The sequence below is a fragment of the Rousettus aegyptiacus genome, unplaced genomic scaffold (genome assembly GCF_014176215.1).
Source record: "Rousettus aegyptiacus isolate mRouAeg1 unplaced genomic scaffold, mRouAeg1.p scaffold_m13_p_5, whole genome shotgun sequence".
Taxonomy (NCBI): Eukaryota; Metazoa; Chordata; class Mammalia; order Chiroptera; family Pteropodidae; genus Rousettus; species Rousettus aegyptiacus.
The window spans coordinates 43,477,938-43,496,256 of NW_023416308.1; the positions used below are offsets into that span (position 1 = coordinate 43,477,938).

An 18,319-nucleotide genomic window follows, 5' to 3' on the forward strand; every position below is an offset into this window, starting at 1 on the left:
CTTTTGCTTAGTAAAGGAGTAGTTTCCCATGCTTTTGCTGCTTTCGAATTCTAAAGATACTTTGAAATCTCCCGCATCAAAGTAGTTTTCTTTTGAGTTATCTGTTCATCAAGAAATTGTGTTGGATGTGGTTCCATAGTGTAATGGTTAGCTCGTCTGCTTTATACGCAGAAGGTTCTACAGTGGAGCCCCAGTGGAGCTACAGTCCATGGTCTACAGCCATGCCACCCTGAACAAGACTGATCCCTTCTGATCTCAGAAGCTAAGCAGGGTCGGGCCTGGTTAGTACTTGGATGGGAGACCACTTAGGAAAGGCCAGGTGCTGTAGGCATAAATAATAATAAATAATATAAAGAAAAAAGAAAAAGAAACTGTAATGACAAAAAGCCGTACTTGAAAATGTGTTTTATTCATCACAATCTTGATAATATTTGACAAACAATTGCACGTCATGTATGTGTGAGATAGAATATGAGTGGAGCCCAGGGACTAAGCTAGCTACTTGGAAGGATTCACTCACCCAAAAATATCCTACCCCACACACATGCAGGTGTGTAAACACACACACACACACACACACACACACACACACACACACACACACACAGATGAGAAACCCACTGAGCCACTGCACAAGACTCAGAGCCTGGAGCCTTGGCTTGAGCTGCAGTTTGCAGATGCTATCAGATGATGGGGTCTGTTCCAAGAGTTGGTGTTTGGAGATTCTCGAGTATCTGTTTGCAAACCCAGTCTGGCCTGGTCCCTCCTCAGGTCTCATGGGAAAGTGGCAGAGAGATGAGCTGTCTGCTTTGCTGGGAGGAAGCTGGGAACAGCTACCTGGAGAGCAACCCAGACAAAAGGCTCCAAGAATAAGGGAAATGCCAGAGGGCTGGTCTCATGGCAGCTTCTGGGCAAAACCTGTGATTACACCTTTTGATTCTAACCACTGGGTGGATAGAGAGAGCAGCTTGTCTAGTGTGGTTATTCTTCCTGCAGCAGGCTTTCCCGTGATGAGTGCAGCAATTAGAGTCGAGCGGGGCATAAATAGCTATCCAGATGCTTCATTGTCCTGGGAGCTGGCATTAATAGGATAAGTTGAGGGAGGGTGGCCCTGGCCCCCAGGGCCCCAGCAGGACACCTTTCTGCAGGCCGCTCTCTCCAGGGTGCAGTCATAAGGCTGGAAGCATGGCTATTTATAGTCAGGCTCTGATATCTCAGATGATTACCTTTCAGATCTCAAGTGTGAGGTCTACTTTATGAAACTAGCATACTACGAACTAATTGACAGTTTTGTGGTGCATCTATTTTTCCCTCATTTTATATTCTCTTTCCACCTCCCCCTTCCCCAAACTCCCAGCACCACCACTACCCCATTTTTTGCAAAGATCAGAAGCAGTACAGTGCTACTGGGAAGTCAACAGCCCCATAGAACAGCCGCCATCTCCATTAAACCGTGGAAAAGGTGATTCTCTCAAGGGTGGCAAAATACACCATGCTAAACTTAATTCCAAAACTTTGCTGGCAATTTGCTAGCTTTTTTGCTCAAAAGCTGGAATAATTTCTCAGCTTCTGCACCTTGGACAGCACATTGGAGGTCAACTAGCCCAAACTTCTAACCTGAGTGTCTCCTGTTAGAACGCCTGTCTATCCATCTGTTGCTTGACCACTTTTGAAAAGATGAGCTCACCCCTTTCCCATGCCACCTGCTCCAGATTTAAAATAATTCTAGTTTTTAGAAAGTTCTTGTTTTAAACTATAATATAACTCTTTAAATATGCTCTTGATAAAAAGAAAAAAAACATTTTATCCCTTTTCCATATGATACCCTGTTACCTGCTCAAAGACAGCTCAGTTACTGTCAGGCTCAACTTGGCTTCAGCCTCTGCCATCCTCCTTCATCCCCAGCTGGGGCCACTTGATCCTCACCTCTGGACTTAGTTCTGTTCTGGGGTGCTAGGACTGATCTTGGCCTTGGGCAAGAGGGATTTAAGGAGCTCAAGCTCAACTGTGTGGGATTAAAAATCAATTTTCTCTCAGCGCTAATCTGGATAATGTGGTTTTTTGTTGTGTCTCTTTTTCTGATTAAACTGGCTCTTACTTGTTTTTGTGATGATAATAGCTATCACTTTTTTGAGTGTTTGTTATGTGCCAGATACTGTGCTTTGCGTGTTATAGTTTATTTAATTCTACCAACAGTTCCCTACAGTAGATATTATTACCCTCAGTTTACAGATGAGGAAACTGACGCCAAGGGAAGTATAGTAACTTTCCCATGGTCACAGAGGTAATAAAAGAAATTGCTGAGGATACGACTCAGGCAAGCATCGCTCTGCAGCCCTATGGTTAGCCACTCTAATGCAATGCTATCTAGCCTGGCCTTTCTTTGTTCCTTCAGTTTTGGTGCCTGTTGATGCCCTGTGTTCCTCTCAGCACCTGTAGGTAGAGGGCATACCCTTTTTGGCCCCAATGCCTGGACTAAAGTCTTACTTGAATCCCAGCTCAGGGATAGAGCCTGGCCATATGCTTAGAGACTTCCCTGTCTGCTTCCCTGCCTGTCTACTTGCTTAGTTCCATCCACCTTACAAGCCTGGAACTTTTCTCAACACTCTCTCTCCCACCTGGTATGATATCTGGTATTCGCATATTTTCTCCTTTCCATAATCAGTGATGAGGCATTTAGAGAAGAGGTCCCCCCTACCATTTATGTTTAACTCCTGGTGGTCCCAAAAAGTAGCACAAGGATTCTTAATTGCCCCGTGGGAGAGACGCTTGGGAATCATGAGAAAGCTCATCTCATCTCATACTTAAGACAATACTGATTGTACCTAATCCCACTACCACTTCAGCAGCAAGAAAAGTGACTTATTACTGGGACCCTATTCCAAAGGCAAAGGAAGCAAAAGTATATTCTAAAGAGAAAAATATCCCTTGAGAGTTTCTTAAGGGAGATCACATTTTCAAATTCCTTTGGCATCTATGGATCTAATCAGTCAGGTCTGGAGACTAGTCTAAAAAGTGTGGAGTTTGCCAAGGTATAATTCTCTCCGGTTGAACTTTTTGTTCAGGAATCCACATGCCAGGCTTGGGAGTGTTTTCTTACAAGGACACAACAATATCAAACTCTTTGTGAAGGAAGGAAAAAGAGACAAAAAGCAACCCACCAAATAATTGCTTTGCTGACCCCAATCTGAGTTGGTTCCTATTCTTCATCTTGATTTTACTGTGTAGACAAAAATGAAGATTTCTTTCTAAGATCAAACGTTTTAAGGGGCAAATAAAAAGTGACAATCCAAATATGCATACTAAAAAATAATAATAATGACATCAAAACTCAAGCCAAAATAAAAAGACAAAAAACTGTATCCAGGCTCTTCCTAAACATGATAGCATTATGATGAACAACTAGCCCACAGTGAATGGCAAGTTAATTGTTCCTATTAATGTTGCCCTCGTCAGCCTCATAGTAGGGAAGGGTTTGATCTTGTGTTCTTTTAAGACAAGGCTCCAGACCCTAGGATCTCACTGGAGCTGATAACATGGCTTTCTGAATGAAGATTATAAAGGGGCAAAACCATAGATTTTGACAATTCCCAGAGCAAATCTCTTAACCTTGAGACCAGACTCTCCAGACCAGATCATGTGGGTATGGAGCATAGGCATGCGTATGATCAGAAATCTTCTCTGACATTTAATGAGTTTCTTTTGGTCATATATTGGAGTCACTGAGGGATCCCTTTTAACAACCCAGCTGAGGAATCTTAGAGATTGCAGACTGCAATCAGGTGCATTGCATAAATAGCCTTTTGAGTATTCCTGACATTGCCCTCTCATATAGTAGCTATAAAGAGGGACTGAAATGTGTACTTTAAATAGGCCAACTAAGTCACCACTATGGAATATGCTCTTCACATCATGTTTTGGTTAGAAAACTTGGGTTGTCACTTTTTCTTAGTTCTCTGAAGTGTGTGGGCTTAGAAATACATTCTCCCATTTTCACCCCCTGCAGAGTAAATCAAAACAAGATTGGAACAGGCCCAGACTAGAGTCAGATAGACAATTACTAAGTGCGTTGCAAGGTGGCCAATTCAGCTGGCCTCTGCCTCTGGGCTTAGCTCAGCCTATCACTGAAGGGAGAACCCTGGATAGGCAGAGTGCTGTAAAAGTGGTCATCTGATCTTCCCTGTGATACGCTGATCTACTGGGAAGAACCTCTGGGCCAGGACGCTCAGCTTCACCATGGCCTCTCTGTGAACATATCGCCCTGGAATAGGTGGTTCAGTGGCTGCAGAAGATCCCCAATCCTCTGGTTTTCTTTACTTTTCTTTTTCCATGACCCACTTTACTTTCCAGTATAAATGTTGAGTACATCAATCTCAACTCTAGATAAGAGCAAATTCATTTATTTAAACTTGATTGAAGATATAAAACAAAAAGAAAAACTAAAACCCAGGCCACCACATCATGCTATATTTGGAGATATAGACAGACACATCAAGTTTAAAATTAGGAAGCAGATCCAGATTGAAAAGGCTGCCTAGCTCAGTGATTCCATCAGTAACTGCAAATATGCTATTCTCTTCGAAGAAAAACGTTCATACTAGACTCTGAGGAACACAGAACCAGGCTGGGTCAGTCGATTATGTCATTCTGTTCTCCTGGCCCATAACTGGTTCAAAGAGTGGGCTTGTGATCTACATCGTGCTAATCAATGATCTTCCTTAGGATATTTCAAACTGAAGTTGGGAGGGAGATTTTCCCTTTTCTCCTGCATTGTAAAGATGGAATTCAGAGATGCCCGTAGCCATATTCCTTTCAAATAGAAAAATTCTGTAATGAAGACCACAGAAGGAAATTGAATGAGCTATAAGATTGAAGAAGGGAGAACGAGAGAGAGGGAGAGGAGAGAGAGAGAGAACACACAGAGTGACAAAGAAAGACAGAGTCTCGATGACATTATAGACCTTGAGTCTTGTCCCTGACGTTAGTCCCACTCTTATTAGAATTGCCTTGATTATCAGGCTAATGAATTACTTTTTATTCCTGGGTCTTTCTCTTTTAACTGACTTCTAAATATTGGCATCTCCAAGGTTGGGTCTCAAATCATGTTTTCATCTTTATCTACACTCACTCCTTTGGTAATCTAACATAGCCCCATGGCTTTAAGAACCATTTATGCTGACATTGTCGTCTATAACTCTAGCCCTGATTTCTACACCCATATGTCTGGCTGCCTATTTAACAATGTCTCTTGGTAGTCTGGTGGTCATTTTGATTCAACATGTACAACACAGCACTCTCTCCTTCTCTGACCCTTCACCCCTCCTTATCTTGTAATGGCACCACCAATTGCATTTTTCAGTTGTTCAGATCAGAAACCTAAGCATTCTCCTTGACACCTCTCTATCGTACCTCTGACGTCCAATCCATCACCAAATTTGCTGATTCTATGTTTAAAATAAATTTCTTATCTGTCTACTTCTTTCCATCTCATCTTTTCCCGCAACAGTCTCCTAACTGGTTTCCTTGCTTTTACTCTCAACCACTACTCTCCATCCCCACACAGCACACAGAGCATGCTTTTTAGAATTTGAAAGACATGATGCCACTTCTGTGCTTTTTTCCCCCTCAGCCGCTTCTACAATATTTCATGACATCCAAACTTCTTATCATGGTCCACAAGACTTTATGATCTGTCCCTGTCCATATTTCCAAGTCTTCTGTGCTTGAAACTGTCAAATGTGTTCTCTGCCTCAGGGTTCTTACATTTGCTCATCTCTACCCAGAATGTTTGCATGACTGGCTCTTTTTTCACTATTAAAATGCCTAAAAAAAAAAAGCCTTCTTTATCCCCCAAATCTAAGTTGATTTCTCAGTAATACTCTATACACTATGTTATTTAACTATCTTACCACATCTGATTTTTTTAATTCATTCTTTGTATTTTATCTCTCTATGCTAGAATATAAGCACCAAAAACTTTGGAAAATTTTTTCACTAACATACCCTCAGCACCTAAACAGCTCCCGACAAAGAGAAGTGCTCAATAAGTGTCTGCTGAATGTATAAATGAAAGATATTTAGTTAGGTTTCTTTACTTTCAAGTGAAAGAGATTTCAAGATACAAAATATTTTCTCCATGATTACACATAAAAATCAATGATAATAAGTTTGATAGTTATGGAACTCAAGTTATAAAGCTGTGCTGAATGTTATAACAACAGCAGCAACAGTGATGCATACTGTTTATTGAGCATTTACTGTATTCTAGACACAGGACTTTATATTAGTCTAATTTAATCTTCACAGAAACCCTGTAAGGTAGGTATCTTAATTTTCTTCTCACAGTGTTAGAAACTGAGACTCAGAGATTACATGACCCGTCCAAGATTATATACCAAGTAAAATTGGTGAGTCTCAAACTTGAACTTGGGAGTTCTTATTCCAATGTCAGTGTTTACCCCATAGCATCACAGTATCTCTCTAAAGTAAATATAATAAAAGAATATGAAAGATGAATATTTAACAAAGTCAGCTTCTCACTTTTTATCAGGTATGAAGTTTTAGACATTTTGCTAGATAGAAGCTTAACTGTCTAAAATTGTAGAATAAAATATGAGACAAAAAGCACTTCATGGGGAAACCAAGGAAAATTAGCTTAACAAACAATTTTAATAATCAAAGGATGTCAAAAGTCTAAAGTTCATTCTCTATTACACGTTTTAATGTAATGTAGCTTTAGAAGACATAAAATAATATCTACCCAAATATCTCATAGTGAAAATGAGATATTATGAAAGTTACTGTGAAAGTATTTTGAGTAAGAAAATTATATCATGCGCATGTGAGGTTTAACTATTTTTAGGTCAGCTAACATCTTATTCTAGGGACAAATGTCTGCTCATCCAAGGAGCTTGTAACTTTCTGGGTAAAGATGCTCCACAGATTGTTTCTCTTTAGGGGGAGAAGAAGAAGAAGTAAAAGAAGAAGGAGGACGAAGAAAGAGAAGAAGAGAGGGAGGGAAGAAGGAAGGAAGGAAAGAAGGAAGAAAGAAAAGGAAGAAAAAGGGGCAGGAGAAAAAAAAGAAAGAAAGAGGAAGAATGAAGAAAAGGAGAGACAAAGGAAGGAAGGAAAAAAGGAAGGAGAAAAAGAGGAGCTCTGAACCTTGTCTGCCATGAGATGAGCCCTCTGCTCCAATCACTGAGGACCTCTCTGTCCTCTCAGTGTTCTAGATACTCCCTCGGGCACTAATGCCTGTGCTTCATTCAGCTCTGAGACTCACAGGCTGGCCTCACATCTTCTTACGTCTGTTTACTTGGGTGTAGCCTCTCTGATCCTCTTTCTGTCTCAGAGGTCTAGGGAAATGATTGTAAACAGTGCACAGAAGCTACTGGCTAATTTCCTTCCCACCCAGGTAGACCCATCATTGGACTGCTGCTCCATCCTGATTTGGAATCTCAGCAGTTTCTCCACAGCTCTCTCTCCCCTCAAGGTGTCTATTAGTTTATAATGGTCACACTACATCACCGTCTCTTTTATCTATGACTTACCTCCTCAGGACCACTCTATTCTCTGATATATTTGATGAAACTCTTATTTTCTTTAACTCTTCTCCAAGCTATAACTCAGCCAGGATTTTTGCCAACCTTATCTTCTCTCAGCAGTCTTAACTGATGCAGCCAATTTTTTGCCCTATTCCCTCTCATCTTCTCCATCTCTAGGACAGATGTTTCCTTCTCTTCTTATTAATTATCACAAATACCCAAATAAAACCTAAATATAGAAGAACTTATTTTCTCTTTTCAATCAATAGGAATTAAAGGTCTGCTATCCATTCCTTTCTGTGACTAAGAAAATCCCTGGGAAGAAAAATAAAAATAAAAACACTGAAATTACCCATTTATTTAATTACAAGGCATTTGCTTTCATAAGCCACATTTTCACTGCTGCGAAGATTCTGATTTGGCAACAAAAGGCAAAAGCTATTTCTAGTGAGAGCGGCAAGGAGTCAACGTTAGCAATGCGACAGTGTGAAGAATGCATGTGGAGCGGCTTTAATGGCTTTCTACCTTTGAGGGAGGGGCAACCAGGAGGTGGGGAACACAGGCATGGGAAGGCACAGATATAGAGAGATGGATAAAGTAAAGGCAGGAAGATCAAGGGATGGAACAAAATGTTGGAAAGGGATAGAGTAACACAAAGAAACTCATATACAGAGACAGGGACAGAATGGAGAGCCAAGAAAGAGACATAGGAAGTAATAGATAGAAAGTAATGAAGGGCAGAAAAAGTAAGAGACCTAGAGAGAGACAGAGATGAAGTTTACAAGGCAAAGTCATTAAAAGTTGGTCAGATTTCCCTGGGACAATGGCTGCAATTCAGGTCATTGTCACCTGATGGTGATAACAATTTTAAGGTTTATATGTTGCCATTTATCATTATAAGTCTCACAGATAAATGCACAAGATTCAAGTACTGCTTGACATTTTTGTACTGAATAAGTTTCTAACTAAGATAGGAATGTGTATTAAACCAGTGTTCTCTTTTAGAGATAAATGAGTAATATAAATAGAAGAAAAACTTAAAGAAATTGAACAATCTAAGCACAATTGAGGTCTGCTAGCCAATTTAACTTCAGTTTTCCTATGTATCTGCACAGTCCAGATCCATCATTGACTTTTTCAGACAGTGAAGAGCAGATGTAGGACTTGGCCCAGAAGCTCTTACTTTAAGCCGTCTAGTTTCAACACTAGATGCTCAAAGGGCTGCAGGCCTCAGGATTTCTCATGAAACTTTATTGTTTTAGTATGAACATCTTTAATCATAGTATTATAACCTAAGCATATTAGTACCAAAGTTCATGGATTCTATTTATTATAGTTGCAGGATAAAATATCTTCTCTGTCTTACAGATCACTTGAAGGGTTCATGGGCTGCATTTAGCTCTGGAATGGCAAATAGATTTTATCTCAAGAGCAAATTATGGTTAACAGGTGGTAGCTACCAAGGAAGCTTTGCTGAGAAGGGACGTGTTGAGAATGAGTGCACACTCAGAGGGAAGGAACAATGAGCCTGACCAGCTCTGTGTGCCAGCCACAAATACAGGAGGCAGGAGTGATGGCAAGGTGCTTGCTGTCAACTAACTGAGGATCTTACAGCCTGGCAAGAGCTACCTTACTAAACTATGTTTAAGTGTCCACAGTGTGAGACTGTTCTCTTCTTCTGCAGGCCCAAAAGGAAGAATATAGTAGAATGTAGAACTAGCCAAAAGGAACAAGGCAAGCTACTTCCTAGTTTCAACTGAACTCTTATTTCAGCTTCCTAATTGCATGCCGGTTTATCTCTAGCAGTTATAGAAGGGAAAGAAAAAGGGACAATAAGTTTCATTCATTTCCATTCACATTAATATAGTGACTACTGTATGCCAAACACTTGGGATACATTGATTAATGTGACATTATCTAGTTCTCATGGAATTCACAGCCTAGTTGGGGTAGGCAGGGAGATCAATCAAATCGAGAATTATTTTAATACGCTATGAGTCATGCAATAGTGAATGCCAGTCTCCTACATAAAACCTTTCTGTGACCCATTGCTTCCTGCTGAAGGGGCAAATTTTTTAGTAAGGCACACAGATCTCTGTTAACACAAATTCTGTTTACCTCCCCAACTTTCTCTACCCTGAACTTTATGCTTCACCTGCACTGGACCATTTTCAATTTCTCAAGTCATATTTTAGTCGTCTCCAGACTTTCATCATCTAGAAAACTCTTATCTCCTTTCCCACCTCATGCCTTGCCTGCTCTGCTCACCAACTCAGACTGCCTTCCTCCAGCAAATCTCTGACCTCACCTGTCTGACCCTCTATGTTCACAGATCACACTATACTTTGCTCATCAGAGCACTTACCACATTGTATCACAATTGCCTTGTGACCTGTTTCTGCCTGCAGGCTTCTTGCTCTATGAGGGCAAGGACCAGAAATACTTGTTCATCATTACATTCTCAGCAAGTAGCACAACGCCTGGCACAAATCAGGCTCTTATGGAATATTTGTCACGTTAGTAAGTAAACAGAAGTTGTCTTCAGTTTACCATTGTTGAATATTAGACAGAGAAAGTGGTCACAAGAGATTTATTTGCATCTCAGAGGAAAGAATTGATCACTTTTCATCTCAATAGCTTGTAAATTTTTCTAAGAATATCACTCTAGGTAATCCCCTGATACTTATTTTCAGCTTTTAAGCTATAAGATGTTAGCTAATATATGTAAAATTTTACCCCTCCCATGGACATCTGGGTTCTGGAAGGTAAAAAGACTTTCAGAACGGAATAAATGAAGAGCAATGACAATTAATATATGCAAAGAGCTTTAGGATTTTCAAAAAGCTTCCTAAGTATTTTTATTTGCTTCCTACAGTAAATAGAGGCCCAGAAAGCTTAATGGCTTGCCACCATCACAAAAACCAAAAGAACAGAACTAAGAGTCAAAGATGGGTGGATCTTTTAAGTCCAGATAGTATGCCCTTCCTTCCAAAACAGCGTGTCTCTCTGTGGTTGATAATTCTAGGCACTGAATAGAGTGTGAGAGAGCTATTTGAGGATAGAGTGGGTCTGCCTGGTGCCATCCAAATCACACCATGTAAGTAACTTCTTCCTCTGCCCACGGTGAAGCTGTCTCTGGGGAGAAGATATGGCAATGACTCCTCTTGAAACCCATTATTGAACTCCCATCTGGGTCCCGTGCTAAGCTAAGGTGTCATCTTATACTCTAAGATGAGTGCAAGACATGCACAGGTATATAATGGGCAGAGATAGAACAATTTACATGCCAAGGCACCATCCTAACTAGAAAAAGCATTTTCTCTCAGGAATTGCATTGGATGCCAATTGATGGTGGATGTGAACCCATGTCCTGGCAGTGTGGAGTCCCTTCCAGATATTAATGCTGTCGTGGGAGTGCCAAAGCTAAGATGAACAACAAGGCCTGAAGAGATGGGAAGATATGAATAAAGAATTAATCTGAAGTTAGGAACTGAGTATCATTTGAATCTAAGAAGCATGCATGCAAGATCAAATCAAGTTTTTTGGGCAGCATTCTGCTAGGCTATGATTCTTTTGGAAAGTTTAAACCTTAAACCCCGAAAATGATCTTCTATGAGCAGAGCCTTAGACAGCTGACCAGGAAATAAGTTGAAGACTGAGAAACTAAATACAGAAGTAAGGTAGTCATCAACACTTATGAATGAATCTCATCTCTAAAATTCCTAGAGTCTTTTCTTGTTCTCTCCTGCACAGTCTAGATTCAGCCTTTGTCCACTTTCCATTTCCGTCCATTTGCAAGTCAGGAAGCCTTTCCTCCCCTTCTTTCAGCTCCGGATTGGCAACACACAGGGACTTAATATTCTCTCTGTCACTCAGCCTTCCCTTACCTCAGGGAAAAAAACTGCCATTGATTACAGACCTACTAAATTAAAGCTTCAGGAGACTTAAGTGAGCAATTATTATCAACTATAAAATACTGGAAATTGTTTATTAGGCATCATCTTGTTGTTTACTCTGACAGGTTCCTGTTGAGCTTTCTCTCAATTACTCTGTGAAGCTGGAGGACTGTTTCAAAGCATCTGATTGGTTTCTGAGTTTTCAGAGTTCACAGCTGAGACAGGGTTACTCCTCAGGATTCAGGAGTGTCAATTCATCCATCCCCTGCCTGAAGGCAGACTTTAATTACATCAGTGTAAATTAAGAAAGTAGGAGCTTGGTGAAGATAGAAAATAGGGATTTCTAATTTAAAATTGCCCATGAATGGGAATTCCTAAATATCCCTGTGTCATGGTAGAAACATTTGGAGGTCAAGGCTGTCCCTGCTGTATTGGCTATACACAGAACAGATTGTGTCTATAGCATGTCATTTTCTGTGATTCCTATAGCCAAACATCTGGATTATACACTGGATTCCTGTTTATTTTTCAAGCGAGGTTCTCCAGGTTGGATTCTGTGAGTCTCTGATAGGTTCCAATAAAGATAAGATAGCCTAGTTTGTTTCTATTGCTTCTTGCCCATCATGGTAGAGGCATATTCACACCTAGTGTCCTAAATACTCATGAAACGCCGTAAGATGTTCTGGAAGTAGAGGGTCACCTAATTCAGCTCAGGTGGTCCAAGGAAGTGTCTCTAGAGGCCACACTAACCTGAATCTTGAAGGATATTATTGAAAGGTGGGTAAAGCGGGAAGGGTATTCCATGAAGAATGAGCAACACATGCAAAAGCTGAGAAAGTGAGAGGGATTATGGTATGATCAAACAATTAAAAGGTTTTGGGCACTCCTGAACATAGGGTTCACAGGTGGAGGAACTGGAATTAAAGCTGGAAGAGTGGGTCGGAATTGTGAACTTTGTTCTGAAGGTGAGGGAGTACCAATGGGAGAGGATGTGCTCCCTTCGATTTGTCCTGCAGCTGCCAGTTGTGTAGAGAGAGACCTGGGAGAGTAGAGTCATGGGGAAGGCAGGCATCTCAGAGTAGTAGTCCAGATAGGAAACAAGGCATCCAACTGTAGGGAAACACCACTTTTTAGGTAAAGTAGGATTCGGGCAACAGTAAAGAAAAAGAAACTGGCTCCACTTGAAATCAACAGAGACAGAGAAGCCAGCTAGGGGTAAATTGGAATGGTGATAGAAATTAGAATAAGTGCCCTGCAGAGAAATATTGGGCCTGTGAAAATGTGATATATGAAAGGCTGGACTTAATGCAATGTTCTTAAAACAACCTCCTTCTCTCTTACTGATTCCATGTTCACATGCATATCAATCCTTTAGTTTAATATTCAGGGTTTCCTATCCCGCCCTTATCCTCATCTAAATTTTCACTCTTTCTCATCCTTATTTCCCAAATTTTCTGTGCTGAGCCATTCTCCATTTTACCTTCAACATGTGACCTGTGAGTTGGCCCTGCTGTTTATCTATAATCCCCTTGGTTCTGTGGTTTCTGTAGCTGAAGCCCAGGTAAAGCCACAAGTCTTCCAGGAAGCCTCTCCAGTGGCTCATGCCAACTCCCCTCCCTCTCACTGAATTTTCTGTTATTTCTATAGTTAGAGCCACACAATAAACAGTTTACTAAATATATTGCCTCATTATTTCTTATCCAAGAAAACAATAAAATTTTAGCTTGCGGGCAAGGACTTTGTCTTATACATCTTTTGCTTAGCCCGTAAAATTTAGCACGAGAGAAAAAAAATGATAGCAACCTAGAAAATTCATCATTAGTATTTTAGTATTAGAGTAGTAGTCTAATACTAAATATTAGTATTTAGAATATTAGAATATATTAGAATATTCCAATAGAAATATTCTATCACATTAGAATATATCATCAGTATTTACAATATAATTATTAGGGCCCTGCCCAGGATACCACAACTGAAGGCAAACTGGAACAACCAGGTAACATCAAAAACAGTTATATGAGAAAAAGTCGAAAATGAAGATGTTTGCAAATTTCAAGAGAAACATGAGGGTCATGGTATTTAGAGAGCTATCATATGGTGGAAGGATTTAGACTTGTTCTGTCTTACTAAGGTATAAAACCAGGAAAATGAGTAAAAATTATAAGGAAAAGCTTTTCAGCTCAACATAAAGAGGTGATTTCTCAAGGTCAAAGCTGCCAAAGACGGAGCAGGATGTTCCAAGAGGTCATGAGTTCCTCTCTGCTGGTGATATGCAAGCAGAAGCTTCATACCAATAGTAAGGGATGTCAATGTGGGCTAGTGGTTAAGAGCGTGGGCTTTGTTTCCTGCACTATAAAATGAGAATGACAATAGTTTCCTCACAGAATTAATATCGGGATTAAATGCAATGCATATGTAAAAGTGTTTAGCAAAGTTCATTAATGGTAGTTCTATTTTAAAACAATTAATATAATAAAGAAATTTGCACATGAATGGGGGAAGCATCAAATTAGATATCATTTAAGTATCTCCCAAACCAGATGTCTATGATCATAAGTATCTCCTAGTGAACTTGGATTTATAGAGATGGTATATCTTCAGTGGAGGGCTGGTATCACATGGCTCCACTTCCCTAATGAATTACAACAGTCATTTTGGACCCAGAGGACTAGTAAGGCAAAAATCACCAGAAATGCACTGGATCTAGAAAAGTTGATTGTAACTAGGAGCAGAGAATTATTAAAATATGGCTACAGGCAAGAAACCAGAAATCAAGGTCACCAAGTCAAAAAACTGATGCCAGGAATATAGATAGGGAGTCAGAATGCAGACTGACTTAATAGCATCTAGAAATTCAGAGCATCTGGAAATAAGAGTTTACATGAGGTTACATGTAAAAATCAAGCAGATGAGTCTGGCAGGTCTGTATCTTCATAATAAAAACTTCATTATAGGCAAGAGCGGCTTCGCCCAGGGCCCAATGACACATTCCCTGGTGGAACAGGGCTCTGAGCATCTCTCTTTAAATCTAATGAAGGCACACACCTCCAGAGATGGAGCCCAAGACACTTTAAAAAGGCCATCCTCTCCCCATACTGTTCCTGCACGTGCAACTGCTGGTCAAGTATCTGAGTTCCCTCATCCTTGTTTCTTCATCCAGGCTGCTAGCACCTACTGCGAATTTCTCTTCCCATCACTGTTTCTCCAGCTCATCTTGATGGCAACTCACCTGCTGTTTTAGTTTTGGTCTCAGCTCTTTCACCCTACTTCATTCATTCTTTCATTTATACTAGCGTTGGGGACACCTACACTCTCCCTAGGGTCTGACCTTGACTCAGCCTCTGATTTTTGTTTTTCCACTTCCACAGAAGTGCTGACATATTGAAAGGGCATGACACCTGTGACCCTGCCTGAATTACAACTACTAGTCTGGGGGTGGGGGCGCAGAGAGCTCTGCGCCTGAGATGAGGTAAGGGGTAGCACCAGCTGGGAAGTCGAGAGTGAGCGGTGGTGGAACACTACCTCTGACAATTACCCTGGCCTTTCATAGTTCCCCAGGTGGCCTGACTTTCTCAAGGCAGCTCTTCAGAGGGGCTCCATTTCAGCTAGAAGAGTGACTTGGACATATGTACAACCTGGACTTTTCTCTCCAACTGCAAACAGCAAAGTATTTATAAGGGTACAGAAGCACCTGTATTAGCTCAATGCAATGGGAACCCTGTAATAGCCCAAGGTTTATTCCCCTACTCTCATTTTATTTTTTGAAGTGAAATCATTGTGTTGTCAACCTTGGTGAGGGTTAGCCTGTTTGACTGAGGCAGTAATTTGACAAGATGTGTCTTTACTGTCATTCAAACTGTGGAATAGAGCTCTTAGCATATGCAGGGTTTGTTCTCTCTGCCACCTCCATCTCCTCTTTGTGAAACTTTGCCTTCTCCTTGGAGATACGCCTCCTTAAAGATTAAGAAGAAAAAAATCTCATATGAATCCTGGGAGGTCAAGAGGGCACAGTGAGCTCCTAAGATTCAAGATGAGCTTCAATGCCAGTGGGAGCTCTCCAGGGACAGGGAGGGGCTGGAAATTAAGACAGAGACAGCAGCATGGGTTCTGCTGGCAGAGGCTCCTGCCTATCTCCATTAATCAACCCCAATGAATTAATTCCTCATCAAGAATGATGAATGAAAGCCTCCAAGACCTGGCACGAGGCTGGCTTGGTGAGGGACCAAGACTGCTAAAATACCTGCCTGACTTGTCCCAAAGGTTGGGGGCAGGGAATCAAAACCAAGGAAAATTCCTGGCTCTGACTGCTTCCCTGGCCTCCAGAGACTCAGACAAGTATGTTGAATTCCAGATACCCTTGGAAATCGGAGGCAGTCAAAATCTGGATTTTGTATTAATAAAGCTTAGTGATTGAGAGTTTGAATTTTAGAGCCAGAGACACCTGGAATTCTGGCTTGTAAACTTGGGCAAGGCATATGACTTCTCCAGCTATAAAACGGGGATGATAATACTGATCCCGGAGTGCCAGGAAATGGTAGCTGTTATTATGAGTGTGTAACGCACCTTCCCAACTGCACCTCTGGTTCCCACAATGGCAACTTTATGGTCTGGGATTGGGGGTTATGTGAGCACTGTGCTGACCAGCCAGGAAACCAGAAAACAAAAAAGAGATGTGTCTATTGACCCTTATTTGGAATTGGGATCCTCTCCTAGGTCTCATCCTCCTTGTTGCTTGACTCGGCCCTACTGGGCCTATACTCTAGAGTTGTAAGCACAACAGGTCCCCTGGTTGGGAAGCTGGAGAGCCTGTGCATATCTTCTTCTGAGAAACTCTTGAATTTATTGTTGGAATACACTACATGATTTTTTCTACATACATTCCCAGCAAACATCTGCGTAAGCAGTGTGCCAGGCATCACTCTGGACAAAGGGATACAAACACAAATGAAATGTGAACCCTGCCTTTGCGGGACCCACCCAGAGTGTAAGATGGAAACAGGCATCAATGAACAGTAAGGAAGCCATGCAGGGAGTGCTTTAACAGTGCACATGAGGTAAACAGAGTGGATGTGCCTCAAGAAAAAGGATAGGACCACCTAATGCGACAAAGGCTGCTTCGGGAGACTTGACCTTCACTCCTGCTGAAGCCTGCCTTTGTTATGAAGCCTTCACCAGTTAAACAAGTCTCTTTTCTCTATCCAGTGGTGCCATTCACTTCAGAATTTAAATATTTTGTTTCTTTTATATTTATTTTCTCCTCCCGAACCAGAATTAAATGAGGCTTAAACTAAAGGAGATGGTGTTCATAAAGTACCCGGCACACAGTCGATGGCAACAAATGTTAGTTTTCTTTTACTACTTCCCTGCCTGGGGCTGGTGCCTATGCCATAGAGTTGGTTGAACCATACAAATTACCATTCCTGTTGGACTAGAATGGTTGAATGTTAGTAATTTCAAATGGCTCAAATTAATATTTTATTTGGTGACCCAAAGTTGCTTGATGCAAAAATTGATTTTCTTTAGAAGAAAACATCTCTTCCTGGCAATGACTGAGGGCAGATGAGCAGTCTTGTTCTCTAGATACAGCATGTTTTGAACATCAGCTACATGCAAGGCACCGTACAAGGACCTGGCGATGTAGCGGTAGAAGGCTCCAGCCCTCGAAGAGCTGACAATCCAAGAAAAAGATAAGCAAGAAGTTATAATTCAATATGATGATTAGTATAGTAAAAATCCAAACAATATGCCATAGAATGCGAGAAGGGGAATAAGGAGCTGGTCTGAGGGGAATCGAGAAAAATCATATAGTAGGGGTGACATTGGACCTAAACCCAAAAGGCTGCAGAGGCATTCTTTACAAAGCCAGGCATTCCAAGCAAAGAGAACAGAACTATGAGAGCAGTACATGGCAATTTTAAGGAACCAGTGGACCAATGTTTCCAAAAAAAATATGAACTAGTAAATATAAGTATCCTCATATAAATCTTCGAAAGGAAACCAATGCTTCTAATTGGAGAGATATAGGTAATCCTGTTTGCCAGGAAAATGAACAGGATTTTCTCCTGGGGCTCTTCCTTCACAAAGGAGTTGGTATTCTGGCAGCTGTGTTGGGCCCTAGGCCCGCGCCCTCCCGCCGGCAGTGTCTGTGGCCCACCACAAGCCTCATCTGACCTCGGGCCAGCCTGTCAGGGGGTGGAATTTCTCAGACTTCCACTCTCCCATTAACTGCAAGCAATAAACTCTCTCTGCCAGGAAAGAGGTTGTTTCTTTGTCCTTCTTCTCATGGCCACATTGCCAGCCCATGCTGAGGGCAGCAGCTCTATTGATGTTATTGATGCTTCCGTGGGCGGGGGAGGCAGGGGACTGATGTTGTTCTGTCAGACACGTGTGCTAGATAAATTGTTCCGAGCGGTACTGCTTTCCATCCTCCCCCCATCTTGCCTCCCAACTCCAAGTCCTTCATTATTATGTGAGAGCCTGGCCTTCATTCTGCATGTCCCAGAGCCAGGCCACATTCTTCGAACTGGGCTGAAGTTGCAGAACCTCCGTGGGGTGACCAGAAAGGCACTGATGGGTGTGTGGGGTGGGGGTAAGGGGGGATGTTGAAAGTGGGAGGGAGCCAAATCCCAGGGAAAAGAGGTCTCAGGCAACTACCAAAGACTATTCAGTACCTGAGTACAGGGCAGAGCTGGAGAAAGGCTTGAGAAAGAAGGCAGGTCTCTTTATAAGTCCCTCCTATATTGTTGACTGTTGGAATTTTTGTAAAGAATAGATAAATACCTATACATAAAATAGCATCTGTATTTCTCTAATTAAACTTATTTTGTCAAAGGATTTTTAGGAAGAGCTTGGGCAGTCTGATGCTTCTCAGCCCCTCCC

The 18,319-nt window shown here is 41.4% G+C and overlaps 1 pseudogene; it reads left to right on the forward strand.

The window, feature by feature from the left end:
- The first annotated feature begins 211 nt into the window (after nt 1-211).
- On the forward strand, nt 212-331 carry LOC118603158 (annotated as a pseudogene).
- Nucleotides 332-18,319: the final 17,988 nt, after the last annotated feature.